We start from the raw sequence: 14,078 nt of genomic DNA, 5'->3' as shown, positions 1-14,078 counted from the left end.
ATGAGCAAGGCAAAGAGGTGCTTTATGGGTGACAGTACAGCTCTCAGGAGACCCAATGTGTTTAACTCCTTTCCACAGGCAGGTCATCCAGGGGTCTGTGCAGCTCTCTGCCCTTAGCGGTGAGGAGGGGAGTGGGGTGGGCAGCTTCTATCTGCTGGCAGGTCGTCCCAACGTCCGCCTGAGTTTGGGAGTCCGGAGTTGTTTTGGGCTTCAGAGGGGAGGAAGTGGATGATGATTGGTCCATGGGTGGCCATGAGCAGGCCAGGAAAAGCACCGTAAGTTCTCACTCCAGTCGGAGTTGAGACTGCCCTGAATAGCCGAATTCGGAGCCCGGCCGCCAGGCTTCAAGCTGCCCCTGGCTTGAAAGTGGATTTTCATGGAGGACCCACCCTTTCCACCCAGGAGTGTGTCTGCCTCCTGCCGCTTTTCATGGTGCTCAGGTTGTTCATGAAGAGGGGTGCCTGCAGGCCTGCGCTGAGCCACCCTCAGCACCCCCTTGTCCTCTCTCCCGTGCTGGTCAGTGTCCAAAGTCCGGAGGGGGCTGAGACAGTAGGGGGCTGGAATATCAGCGCTGCACCCAGCCCCCAGGCTCGGCCACAACTTTGTTCCAAAATCAGAGTGGGTGCTGGGAGCTGAGGAAGCCAGGAGGCCAGGTAGCTGGAGCAGGCACTTACCAGGAAGCTTCCTCCCCCGCGCCCCCTCCCCGCCCCCAGAGCACAGGCATGCCCGGGTTCATGGCTGCGCAGCTGCAGCTATTCCAGAGAGCGCAGGGCTCCTGCCCCACAAAATCGGAAGTGGGCGGGGCTCCTCAGACAGGCCACTGCTGCCATCAATATTGTGGATTCCATTCCAGACCACTGTAGTGAAGCAAATATCACAATAAGGAAAGTAATTAGATTTTTTTTGGCTATGTAAAAGTTATGTTTACACCATGTTGTAGTCTATTAAGAGTGTAATAGTATTGTTTAAAGAAAAAATGTACATATCTTAATTTAAAAATACTTCATTGATAACATATGATAATGATAATCTGAGACTGTCTTATTTGTGTGCTATTCAGGGCAATCCAAAACAATCATAATAGCAATGTCAAAATCATTGATTTCAGACCATCACTACAGAAATAATCATCATGAAAAAGTTTTAAATATTGTGAGTATTCTCAGATGTGACACAGAAACATGAGGTGAACACATGTTGTTGAAAAAAAATGGCACTGGTAGACTTGCTCAAAACAGGGTGGCCACAAACCTTCAATTTGTGAAAAACGCAATGTATGTGAAGCACAATAAAGTAAAGAATTAAATGGGGGTATGCATATATTTTAAGTGTGTAGTTCAATGGCATTAAGTACATTAAGGCCTGACATAATGTTTTGCAGCTTTTACCACTATCCATCTTCAGAACTTTCTTATCGTCTGAAACTGAAATCCTGTACCCGTTAAGAAATAATCTCCCATTCTCTCCACCCCTGGGTCCTTTGACAGCCACTAATATATTTTCTGTTGCTATGAAATGGAATTACACAATATTTGCTCTTTTGTGTTTGGCTTTTGATTAGCATAAATACAATAAAGCCTTGAACAACACGGATGTTAGGGACATTGACTCCCTGCACAGTCCAAAATTCATGTGTCACTTTAGACTTCCCAAAAACTTAACTATGAATATCCTACTTTGGATTGGAAGCCTTGCCAATAACATAAACAGTCAAATAACACAGATTTTGTGTTATATATGTTTTATATACTGCATTCTTACAGTAACGTAAAGCTAGAGAAAAGAACATTAAAAGAAAGAGAAAATATATTTACTGTTCATTAAGTGGAAATGGATCGTCATAGAGATCTTTATCCTTGCTGTCTGCATGTCAAGTAGGCTGAGGAGGAGAAAAAAAGGAGGAATTGGTCTTGCTGTCTTGGGGGTGGCAGAGGTGGAAGAAAAGCCACATATAGGTAGATCTGTGCAGTTCAAACCAGTGTTGTTCAAGGGTGAACTGTATTTTCGTGGTTCATCTATGTTGTAGTATGATCAGAGGTTCCAATTCTTTTTTAAGGCTGAGTAATATTTCCATTGTAAATACATATATAACATAGTTTTTTGTGTTTTTTTTATTGACTTGTCAATGCACATTTGTGTTGTTCCAACTCTGGGCTAATGTGAATAATGCCACCGTGAGCACTGGTGTACAAATATCTGTTCCAGTTCCTGTTTTCAAATCTTTGGGGTATCTCCTAGAAGTGGAATTACTGGGTTATATGGTGATTTTATGTTTAATTTTTTGAGGAATTGCCACATGGTTTTCCATAGTAGCTGCATTATTTGGTATTCTTAGCAGTAATTCACAAGGGTGCTAATTTTGCCACATATTTGTTACAACACTTGTAATTCCTTTTTACAAAAAAATTAATAGCCATCGTAATAGGTGCAAAGTGGATTCTCATTGTGGTTTTGACCGGCATTTCCCTGATGGTTAGTGATGTTGAGCCTCCCTTCATACACTCATTTGTCTTTTGTAAATTTTTGAAGATATGCTTATTCCAGTCCTTGTTCAATTTTATATTTGAATTGTTTTTCTTTGTGGTTGAACTGTAGGATTTGTTTATATGTTTTGGATATAAGAGCTACCAATTATATGACTCGCAAATATGTTCTTTCATTCCGTGGTTTGCATTTTCACCTTCTTGATGTTGCCCATTGATGTATTAAAAATTAAAAAGTTAGAATCAATATTAATAACTATTATTAAGATTAAATATTATTAATAATATTAAATTATCATTAATTAACATTAATAATTAAAATTTTCCAAGTTTTTATTTTTGAAAAAAATTGATTTATCTATCTATTCTTTTGTTACCTGTGCTTTTCATATCATATCCAATAAGTCGTGCCAAATCCAATAACAAAAGTTTTTCTCTTATTTTTTTTCTAATAGTTTAATCGTTTTAAGTCTTATGTTTAGGTCTTTAATCCATTTTGACTTAAGTTTTTGTATATCATGTAAGGTAAGAGTCCTACTTCCTCATGTTGCATGTGGATATCTACTTTCTTAACACTATTTGCTGAAAAGATTGTCTTTTCCCCATTTCCTCATATAATGACCTTGGCACCCTGTTGAACATTATTTGACCATGTGTGAGGGAATTTCTTTCTGGGCTCTATTCTAGTCCATTGGTTTTTTATTTTGCCAGTATCACACTGTTTTCATTGCTATGCTTTTATTTTAAGTTTTAAAGAAGGCAAGTATGAACCCTCCAACTTTGCTGTTATAGAATTGTTTTCACCAGAGTTGCTTGAGATTTCATATGAATATTAGGATGTATATGTTTGTTAAAATTTATCAAATTTTATATTTTAAAGAGGTAATGTATAGTAAATGGCTTAGTATCTGGTCTATCCTGGAGAATAGTCCATGTGCCTCTGAGAAGAATGTGTATTCTGCTCTAATTTGGTGAATTGCATGAACGCCTGTTAGGTCTAGTGAATTTAGACTGTTGTTCAACCTTCTATTTAATTATTGAGATTTTGTCTAGATGTTCTGTCTGGCTGTCAAAAGTGGCATATTTTTGTCTTAAGCTATTATTTTTAGAATCATCTATCTCTCCCTTTAATATTGTCAGTTTTTGCTTTATGTAATTTGGTGCTCTATTTTAAAGTGCATATATCTTTATAATTGTTAAATTTTGATGGTAGAGTGACCCATTTATTCTGAGATGTCCTTTTTATCTTTAATAACATGTTGTTTGCTTTAAAGTCTATCTTGTGTGATGTTAATATAGCAATTGCAGTTCTTTTATGGTTGCAGTGTGCATGGTATGCTTTTTCCATTCTTTTTCTTTCAATTTGTTTCACCTGTAAATAGCATAGATTTGGATGCAAATTTTCTGATAGATAACCTCTTTTTTTATATTATTCAGTCCATTCACTTTTAATATTATTATTAATATGGTCAGAATAACATGGGTTATTGTGCTTTTTTATTATGTGCTATATCTTTCTGTTTCTGTTCTTTTTGTAGTGGATTATTTTTTATTAAGTGGGTGTTTCTACTGTAATATTTTAATTCCTTTAAGAGTTTTTCAAGTTATATTCTTTGAATTTTGTCAGCTTTTGTCATATGGCTTACTATACACATCTTAACTTATCAAAATTAACCTCAGACTTATAACTTAATTCCAGTTATATATAAATATTTTCTCCTATATAGTTCTATCCCTTTCCTCCCTTTATTGAAGTATTATTGTTATGCATATTAAGCCTACATATTACAAACTAAACAATACATTATCATTTCTATAACTTCACAAAAGTTTGTCTTTTAAATAAGTATTTTAAAAGACTTTTTAAAAAGAAGGTAAGAGAAGAAAGAAGAGCAAGTGTTTATACACTTTAATATTAATTTTTGTGTCACTCAGTTTGGGCTGCTATCACACAAATGCCATAGATTGAGTGGCTTAAACAACATTTATTTCTCACAGCTCTGGAGACTGGAAAGTCCAAGATCCTAGTACCAGCAGATTGGGCGTTTGATGAGGGCTTGCTTTCCCATTTATAGATGGTTCCATCTTATTGTGTCTGCACATGGAAGAAGGAGCAAACAAGCTCCCTCGGGCCTCTTTTTTTTTTTTGAGACAGAGTCTCGCTCTGTCACCAGGCCAGAGTGCAGTGGCACAATCTTGGCTCACTGCCACCTCCCAACCCCCAGGTCAAAGTGATTCTCCAGCCTCAGTCAGACCTTTTTAAAAAGGCACTAATCCCATTAAAGAGGGCTCCAAATTATGACCTGATTAACTCCTGAAGACCTCACCTTCAAATATCATTACATTGGAGGCTTTAACATATTAATTTGGGGGGAGGGGGACATAAACATTTAGCTTATAATAATCTTATTTACAATTTCAAAATCTGCTCATTTTGTTCCCTAAAGATTTAAGTTATTGCCTGGTGTTATTTCCTTATTCCCATGCAGCTTGATCCCCACCTGTATGCTGTTACTGTCCAACATTTTACATTTCTATTTAAATCCCAACATACAATTATATACTGCTATAGACTGGATATTTATATTCCCCCAAATGTGTATGTTGAAACCTAATCCCCAATGTGATGCTATTTGGAGGTGGAGCTTTTGGAAGGTGATTGGGTCATAACTGCAAAATCCTGATAAATGGGATTAGTTCCCTTGTAAGACACCCAAAAGAGATCTCTCACCTGTTCTGCCACACAGCAAGAAGCTGGTCATCTATGAGCCAGAAAGCAGGTTCTCACCAGACACCAAATCTGCCAGTGTCTTGACCTTGGACTTTCAGCCTGGAGAACTCTCAGATACAAATTACTGGTTTTTGTTTGTTTGTTTGATTGTTTTAATAAGCTACCCAATCTATGGTATTCAGTCATAGCTCCCCAAACTAAGATATTCACATATGATTTCATAAGATTTTAAACAAAATCCTAAAACTTAAGAAAATAAAGATTTATGCAAGTATACTTTCTTTATATCAAAAAAGCTGTTTTTAAAAAACAAATTTCTTAACATACAGTAGACACCTAATGAGGTTTGTTGCCTCATTCATGAATACCAATGTCCTCATGAAGAAAAATTAAGACAAATGTACAACCAAAGTGGACAGTGTTTAATATATACTTCTTAGTAACTGTTAGATTAGCAGAGCAAACAAAATTTAATCATATAGATGTTTTAAGCAATATAATTTAAATATTTTCACCTAGTGGGCAGACATAGAGCACTGTCCTTAAAGTTTCAGATTGTATAGTGTTTTTCTAATATACACAGAATTTCTATGGAAATGATTATATGCTGGTCCAGAAAATAAGTCTGAACAAATATCAAAGGGTTATCATAGAATGTATAATCTAAGACTGTCATAACATAAACTTATAAATCAATAACAAAAAAATCAGTAATATGTCTACATGCCTTTAAATTAAGAAATGGTATGTCTAAATAAAATGTGGGCCAAGAAAAATGTTGATATGGATTTTAAAATACTGGACCAAATACAAATGAAAATGTCTTCATCAAAATTGGGGGGATATGATGAATTCTGTATTTAATGATAAATTCTAGGCTTAAATTATTTTTAACAAATTATGAAAATTACTAATCTAATTATCCACCTCCAAAAATTAGAAAAATAAAGCAACTAAAATCCTAAGACTATCAATAGGAGTAGATAATAGAAGTAAGATAAAATGTTGATAATATCAAAAGCACATGTGATAAAGTGGATTATCAAAGCCAAAAATTTTCTGATGGCTATTGCCAAATGCTGCTAGTCTCACTTTCCCCAAACCATGAGAATATTCACCTATATTGTTTCACCTTTCTCATTGAGTCCCACAACTACCTGGAATTAATTTTGATACATTGTCTGAAGGTGTCAGTAAGGCTAATATTCTGCAATATAGAGAAAACAATGGCCAAAATATCATTTTTTTCATTTAATTTGGTGAATTTTTAAATAAAAGACTTTGTTTTTTTTAGAACAGATTTAGTTTACAGTAAAATTGAGATGAAGGTATGGAGCTTCTCTATATCCCCATTGTTGCAGCACGTGTATAGCCTCCTCTATTACCAACATCCCTCAATTTGTTACAATTGATGAGCCTACATTGACACATCATAATCACTCAAAGTCCATGGTTAACCATAGCATTCATCCTTGGTGTTGTACATTCCGTGGGCTTGAACAGATGTATAATCACACGTGTCTACCACCATAGTATTATCTAAGTACATTTACACCCAAAATCCTCTATGCTCTGCCTATTCATCTTTCTCCATCCCCCTAAGTCCTGACAACCACTGTTTTTTTTTGTCTCTATAGTTTTGTCTTTTCCAAAATGTTATATAGTCATAATAATAGTATATAGCACTTTTACATTGACTTCTTTCACATAATAAAGTGCATTTAAGTTTCCTCCATGCCTTTTCATGGTTGGATAGATCTTTTTTATTATTAAATAATATTTCATGGTTTGGCTGTGCCATGGTATATTTATCTATTTACCTACCGAAAGATATTTTAGTTGCCTGCAAACTTTGGCAATTAGAATAAAGATGCTATAAACATGCTTGTGCAAGTTTTTGTAGGGGCATAAGTTTTAATTTTTTTGAAGTTAAAATACCAAGAAGCCATGATTGCTGGATTGCATGGTAAAAATGTGTTTAGTTTTGTAAGAAACCATCAAACTGTCTTCCAACATGACTACAGCATATGGCATTCCCACCAGCAATAAATAAAAGTTCCTACTGCTCTACATGCTTGCCAACATTTGATGTCATCAGTGTTCTGGATTTTGACCATTCTAATAGTTATTTAATAGTGTCTCATTCATTGGGATTTTTCTTTCTTCTTCTTCTTCTTTTATTTTTTATTTTTTTGTTTGTTTGTTTTTGGTAGAAACAGGGTCTCCCTGTGTTACCCAGGCTAATCTCAAACTCGTGCCTGGCCTCAAGCAATCCTCCCTCCTCGGCCTCTGAAAGTGTTGGGATTACAGGTGTGAATCACCCTATCTGGCCATTCAGTGTTGTGCTAACTTGCATTTCTCTGATGATATATGATATGGAGCATCTTTTTACATGCTTATTTGCCATTTCTATTTTTTGATGAAGATTTTTTAAGATATGGAACTTTTAAAAATCGAGGGTTTTTGGGCCAGGCGCAGTGGCTCATGCCTGTAATCCCAGCACTTTGAGGCTGAGGAGGGCGGATCACCTGAGGTCAGGAGTTCCAGGCCAGCCTGGTCAACCTGGTGAAACCCTGTTTCTACTAAAAATACAAAGATTAGCTGGGCATGGTGGCACCAGCCTGTAATCCCAGCTACTGGGGAGGCTGAGGCAGGAGAATTGCTTGAACCCGGGAGGCACAGGTTGTAATGAGCCAAGATCGCGCCACTGCACTCCCAGCCTGGGCAACAGAGTGAGACTCTGTCTCAAAAAAAAAAAAAAAAAATTGAAGGTTTTTTTTCTTACTTTTATCTTAGCTTTAGGGGTATATGTGCAGGTTTGTTACAGAGGTAAATTGCATGTCATGGGGGTTTGGCGTACAGATTATTTTATCACCCAGATAATAAACATAGTACCCAATAGGTGTTTTTTCAATCCTCTCCCTCTTCCTGCCCTCCACCTTCAAGTGGGCCCCTCTGTTTGGGTGTTTGTTCTTCCCTTTTTGTGTGTATGTGTACTCAGTGCTAGCTCCCACTTGTAGGTGAGAACATGTGGTATTTGCTTTTCTCTTACTGTGTTAGTTCACTTAAGATAATGGCCTCCAGCTCCATCCACATTGCTGCAAAGGACATGATCTCATTCATTTTCATGGCTATGTAGTACTCTATGTTGTAGATGTACCACATTTTTTAAATCCAGTCTACTGTGGATGAGCATTTAGGTTGATTCCATGTCTTTGCTATTGTGACTAGTGCTGCCATGAACATACACATGAATATGTCTTTATTGGTAGAACAATTTGTATTCCTTTGGTTATATACCCAATAATGGGATTGCTGGGTCGAATGGTACTTGTGTTTTATGTTCTTTGAGAAATTGCCACACTGCTTTTCACAGTGGTCGAACTAATTTACATTCCCACCAGCAATGTATAAAAGTGTTCCCTTTACTCTGCAACTCACCAGCATCTGTTATTTTTTGAATTTTTAATAATAGTCATTCTGACTGGTGTGAGATAATAGCTCATTATGGTTTTGATTTGCATTTATCTAACGATTAGTGAATATTGAGTTTTTTTTTTCCTATGCTTATTGGCTGTGTGTTTTTTAATGTTGAATTTTAAAAGTTTTTATACAGTTTGGATAACAGTTATTTGTCAGATGTCTTTGCAAATATTTCCCCTCAGTCAGTGGCTTGTCTTTTCATTCCTTCATTCACTGATATTTACAGTAATTGTTTCAAGACTTCAAGTGCTATTTTTAGGCACTCTCTCATGCAAGTACTAACCAGGCCCAATCCTGCTTAGCTTCTGAGATCAGACAAGATCAGACATGTTCAGGATGGTATCACTGTAAACTGTTCTATTATATTATTATTTTTTTCTTATTTCACATGTTGTGTTTTGAGAAGCAGCACTTCAATGTCATTCTTTCTAGAATTCTGTCACTGAACACTAGCTCATTGTTCAAACATTAAGAATTAATGATTTATAGAATGTAACTTTGAAATATTTCGAGACATCAATCAAGTAGTCATATGTTATTCTTGGCTGATACACACCACACACATATGTACACACACACATATATGTAACATTGATTGTTTATAAGTTGACTAATTCTTTCTTTTCTAAACTTGCTAGTATCCTTAAATTTTAGAAGAACAACCACAGAAAGCAAATTGATTTTTCTTCATCCTTGTGAAGTTTTTCTAGAATAAAGTATAAAACTTGCTTTAGACTAAAAATCACTATCATAATGGAAAGAATGTGGTCAATGTCTCTTTGTTACCTCCTTTAAAAAGATTAAACCTATAAATAAAATGGTGCAAATCATATTAAAATATTCTCATAAATTTTTAGATTTATTATATGGAATTATATAATTTGGTTAATTTCAATTTTTTTCATTCATAAAGTACCCTGAATAGCGTATCTGCCTTTTTGCTAATATCACATAAAGAGCTTTAAGAATTTGCTATGCAAAAGTATTATGATTACATTTCTGCAGATTTTGCCTTGCATGTTAGATTTTTTCTACTTGAATTACTGAAAGGTAATTTAATTCACTTTAAAATATTTCATTTTCTTTGAGTGCACAGATGTGTCCTAATCCTATTCAAGTAGCTACCAGAATCATGTATTGCAAGTTACTCTTTTATTTCAATATTTAGTAGTTACTTTTCTCTTATAACAGTACCCTTTATACCTACTGATTATAAGGATAAGAAGGTATGTAATTATGGCTACCTGGTCTTCTAAAATGCCATTTCAAAAAAAAATTTACATTAACTTTATCTGAGTTCTTGAGGAAAATGAAACTCAGCTCTTTTGAGGTAATCTTCACTAATATGAATTTCCCAAGTATGAATCAAAATAATAAAATTAACCTGCAGATGATTGTAAGCCAACCCCAATGTATAACAACTGTCATTATCATTGATATGCACACTAATTGCTTCCAGACTTCAAGATTTGTGCTACAGTGCTAAAGGAAATTTTGTTTGAGAAGCTGAATTATTAAGGGCCCTTGATTTGTAAGTAATAAAAATCCATAGTAGCTAACAAGCAAAAAAAAAAAAAAAAAAAATTCCGGGTGGGGAGGCATGTATAAGCTATTTATTACTTTTGTAAGGAATGTCTAGTATAAAATCACAGAGTTGGTTCATGGAATGCAATGGCACGTATAGGTCTAAAACTCAGATATAGACTAAAATTAAGGACTGAAGTGCTTTAGAGTACTGCTTTGAAATGTCGATTTTATTTAATTAATTTTATTTAAATGGCTATACAATTCACGGGGAATTCTGGTTAAACACCATCTTCTACATCTGTGGGTCTTTCTGGAACCTGGGAATCCATCTTTCCCGGAAGCTCCCAGATAATATTTACTCCCTGCAAGTTATAGTCCACACACTGAGTAGCAAACGTTCTGAAAACTGTGACATTCTCCTTTGTCTTTAAATAGAACATTTTTTGTAGGGGTTAGAAAGACCATGAAGCCTAAGTACAGATTTTCTAACTCTGGGGGAAGTTTATACTTTCTATCAGTCAACTATAATTGGGCACTCAATGTGGTGCAGATATGGCTATTAAAGGACCATCCTTATCATTTTCACATAGATCTCAGAGAAGCAATAATTATCTAGAGCTGAGCAATTTTTTTCAGCTGAGGAACTTCCTACTGCAGGAAATTAGTGAAAATAGCTCTTTAACAAAAAGAAAGAGAATTAGATGTTTCATTAAAATCAAACAGTAATTATAGCACATGACCTGGCACAGTGGCTCATGCCTGTAATCTCAGCATTTTGGGAGGCCAAGGCAAGAGAATTACCTGAGCCCAGGAGTTCAAGACCACCCTGGAAAACAGAGAGTGAGACTCTGCCTCCACAAAAAATTTAAAAAAATTAGTCAGTCATAGTAGCATGCTCCTGTAGTCCCAGCAGCTAGAGAGGCTGAAGCAGAAGGATGTCTTGCGCCCAGGAGTTCGAGGCTGCAGTGAGCTGTGATTGGGCCACTGAACTCTAGAGAACAAGATCCCCCTCCATATAGAATTATAGCACAGGCGTACAGAGAATATTTTTCATTTGGCTTTTTTTTTCTCACCCATTCCTCTACAGGTAACATACAAATCTACAATAGCAGTTTATAAGTATTTTTCACCTCCTAGAGGGTGATGTCCATCAGTGGGTTACACAGGAAAGTTAGGTAACTGAATAATGTCATTAAAGACCTAGTTTCCAGCTGGGTGCAGTGGCTCATGCCTGTAATCCCAGCACTTTGCGATGCCACCTGTAATCCCAGCTACTCGGGAGGCTGAGGCAGGAAAATCTCTTGAATCCGAGAGGCGGAGGTTGCAGTGAGCTGAGTACGCACCATTGCACTCCAGCCTGGGCGACAAGAGTGAAATTCTGTCTCAAAACAAACAAACAAACATTTCCATTTAGTTCCTGACTTGCTTTCCATGGAATCAGATTTAATCCTCTAATGTAAGTTTCCTGTTCCATATCCAGGAGATGTGTCCATATCCCTGCAGAATAAAATGAGAAAAATGAAAAGCTAAAAGGAATGAACCATGGAGTCTATTTTAAAAATAAAGATAACTGTTAACTTTTTCCACAAACCAATTTAAAGAGAAACTTTACCAAAGAGTACATATAGATGGCAATTAGGTACATAAAAAGATGCTCAATATCATTATTCATTTGATGAGCACGAAGGCAAACAGTAATGAGCTACTACTATTCTCCTATTAGAATGTGCAAAATTTAAAAACTGACTATACCAAGTGTTGGTGAGGATCTAGAGGAATTGGAACTCTCATGCATTGCTGCTGGAAATGTAAAATCACTGGGCAGGGCTTTTTTTTTTTTTTTAAGTTAAACATACATTTGCCAAATGACCCATTTTTTTCTGCCTGAGATGTTTGACTAATTGATATCAAATCATGTCTGGCCAAAGACCTGTACACACATATTCATTGAAGCTTTATTTATAATATCCCAAACTGGGAACAATTCAAATGTCCACCAATAAGTGAAGTGACAATCAATATTACTCAGCAATATAAAAGAATAAACTGAGCCAAAGAAGTTAGATAAAAAGAGTATATTTTGTATGATTTCATTAATATGAAATTCTACAAAATAAAAACTAACAATCACAAGATTGGTAACTGTCTGGGCACATGTGGGGCAGGTGGTAGGGACTACAAAGGGGCCAGAGAATTTTTGGATGGTGATGTCTCTATTCAACTGTCATACTGTGTTTAGCAGTTTCATGGGTGTAAGCATATGTTTCCAAGTTCCATTATTGCACAATTATACTGCAATTGAGTACTGAAAAATATTAAAAGACATCCGCATTAAGCATACTACAGTGAAACTAAAAAGCCCCTCTAGATGAAAAGGAAAAATCAAATCTTAAAATCAGCTGGGGGAGCTATGAATCTAAAATTGAATGTATTCTTAAGCACCAATTTAAATACATGACCACCATACCTTGAGGAAGCTGGGTTGAAAGACAATAAAAAGAGCTCTTAAAGGAGTCTCTCAAAATGTGGTTTCAGACCATCAGTCTCAAAATTACCCTAGGGTATGGGGCTAAGAAAATTACATTTTGGAGAAGTACCCTAGGAGGAAAAAACTTACTTTTATGGTTCACTTCTTTCATTAGTTTCAGTCTCTCTCTACCCTTAGATTCCTGCACAACCTTTCTACTGCCAAAGATTTTGAGCAACCAATTTGTTAAATCCTTATAACTCTTCGGGACTTCTCTCTTTCTGGACTTGGAGTGCCTCCGAACCATCATGATAACCTCTTCTTCTCTGATTCATTTAATATCATAAGAAAAAAGCTGGAGCCCCTTACAGTGACTTATTTTAGAGAGACCAGATAATTAACGTACTGTGGAATTATCACTATTAAATGTGCTGTAACCAGGGTTTTTTTTTTTTTAGTATAGAATTACTTCTGGGTTAAAGATTGGTGTCAGCTTTAAAATGACCCATCGCAATGGGAAGACACAGAGAAAATATGGGCAGAGTCACCCTTTGTCACACTCTTAGTCACCCTACTCAGTAAGATCACTAGCTCTGACTATGCACTGGAGAACTTTGCAAGACGAGAGGCCGGTTATCTGTGTGTATAGAATGTCTCTGCCCCATCAATTCAGATCACACTTCAGGCCGTCAGTCCACTCTCCGAAGGTCCAAACCAAGATAGGTTATGTGCTTGTTTAACTCAATGATGGTTTAACTCTGTAAAAACAGTTTTCTTTTCCTATTAGAAGCATTTATATCTTTTTTGTTCTTCATTTCTTGGCGTGTAATTAAATCAATTGTGGCTCCTACATTTTAAATCACTTTAGCTATGATTTTCTTATGGCAACCATATGACCTTATTAATTTTGAATATACCCAAGAAATGTATATATAAAAGTTCTAAAAGCCTAACATCTGAATTATTGAAAATCAAAATGATACTAACATTTCTCTGGTATCAATGTTGAAATATATATTCATTCCAGTCAGTATTTAAAACATTATGTCCTTACATAGGTCTGCAAGAACATTACCATGCTTTGATTTGTGATTTAATATCAAGTGGGAAGAAATAAGAGCAAGTAAATCAATAAATCATTTGTATTTTCAGGCATGAGTGAAGTAACTTTCTTTTGGTTTCTTTCCTTTCTTTCGTTCTTTCTTTTCTTTTTTTCTTAAAGCAAACAAAGAGCTTTATTATAAGTGATGGGAGACATCCACAAGTGTAGACAGTTAATGTGAAGTTATACACCTAGAAGAAACACACACTTGAGAACCTGGATCCCAGCGTCTCTATTTGGCCTGGCAAGTCTATCCTCACCCCTAGGCCACATCACTGGAAATTG

Source organism: Pan paniscus, chromosome 3 (assembly GCF_029289425.2).
Source record: "Pan paniscus chromosome 3, NHGRI_mPanPan1-v2.0_pri, whole genome shotgun sequence".
Lineage (NCBI taxonomy): Eukaryota > Metazoa > Chordata > Mammalia > Primates > Hominidae > Pan > Pan paniscus.
This window is presented reverse-complemented; position numbering follows the sequence as displayed.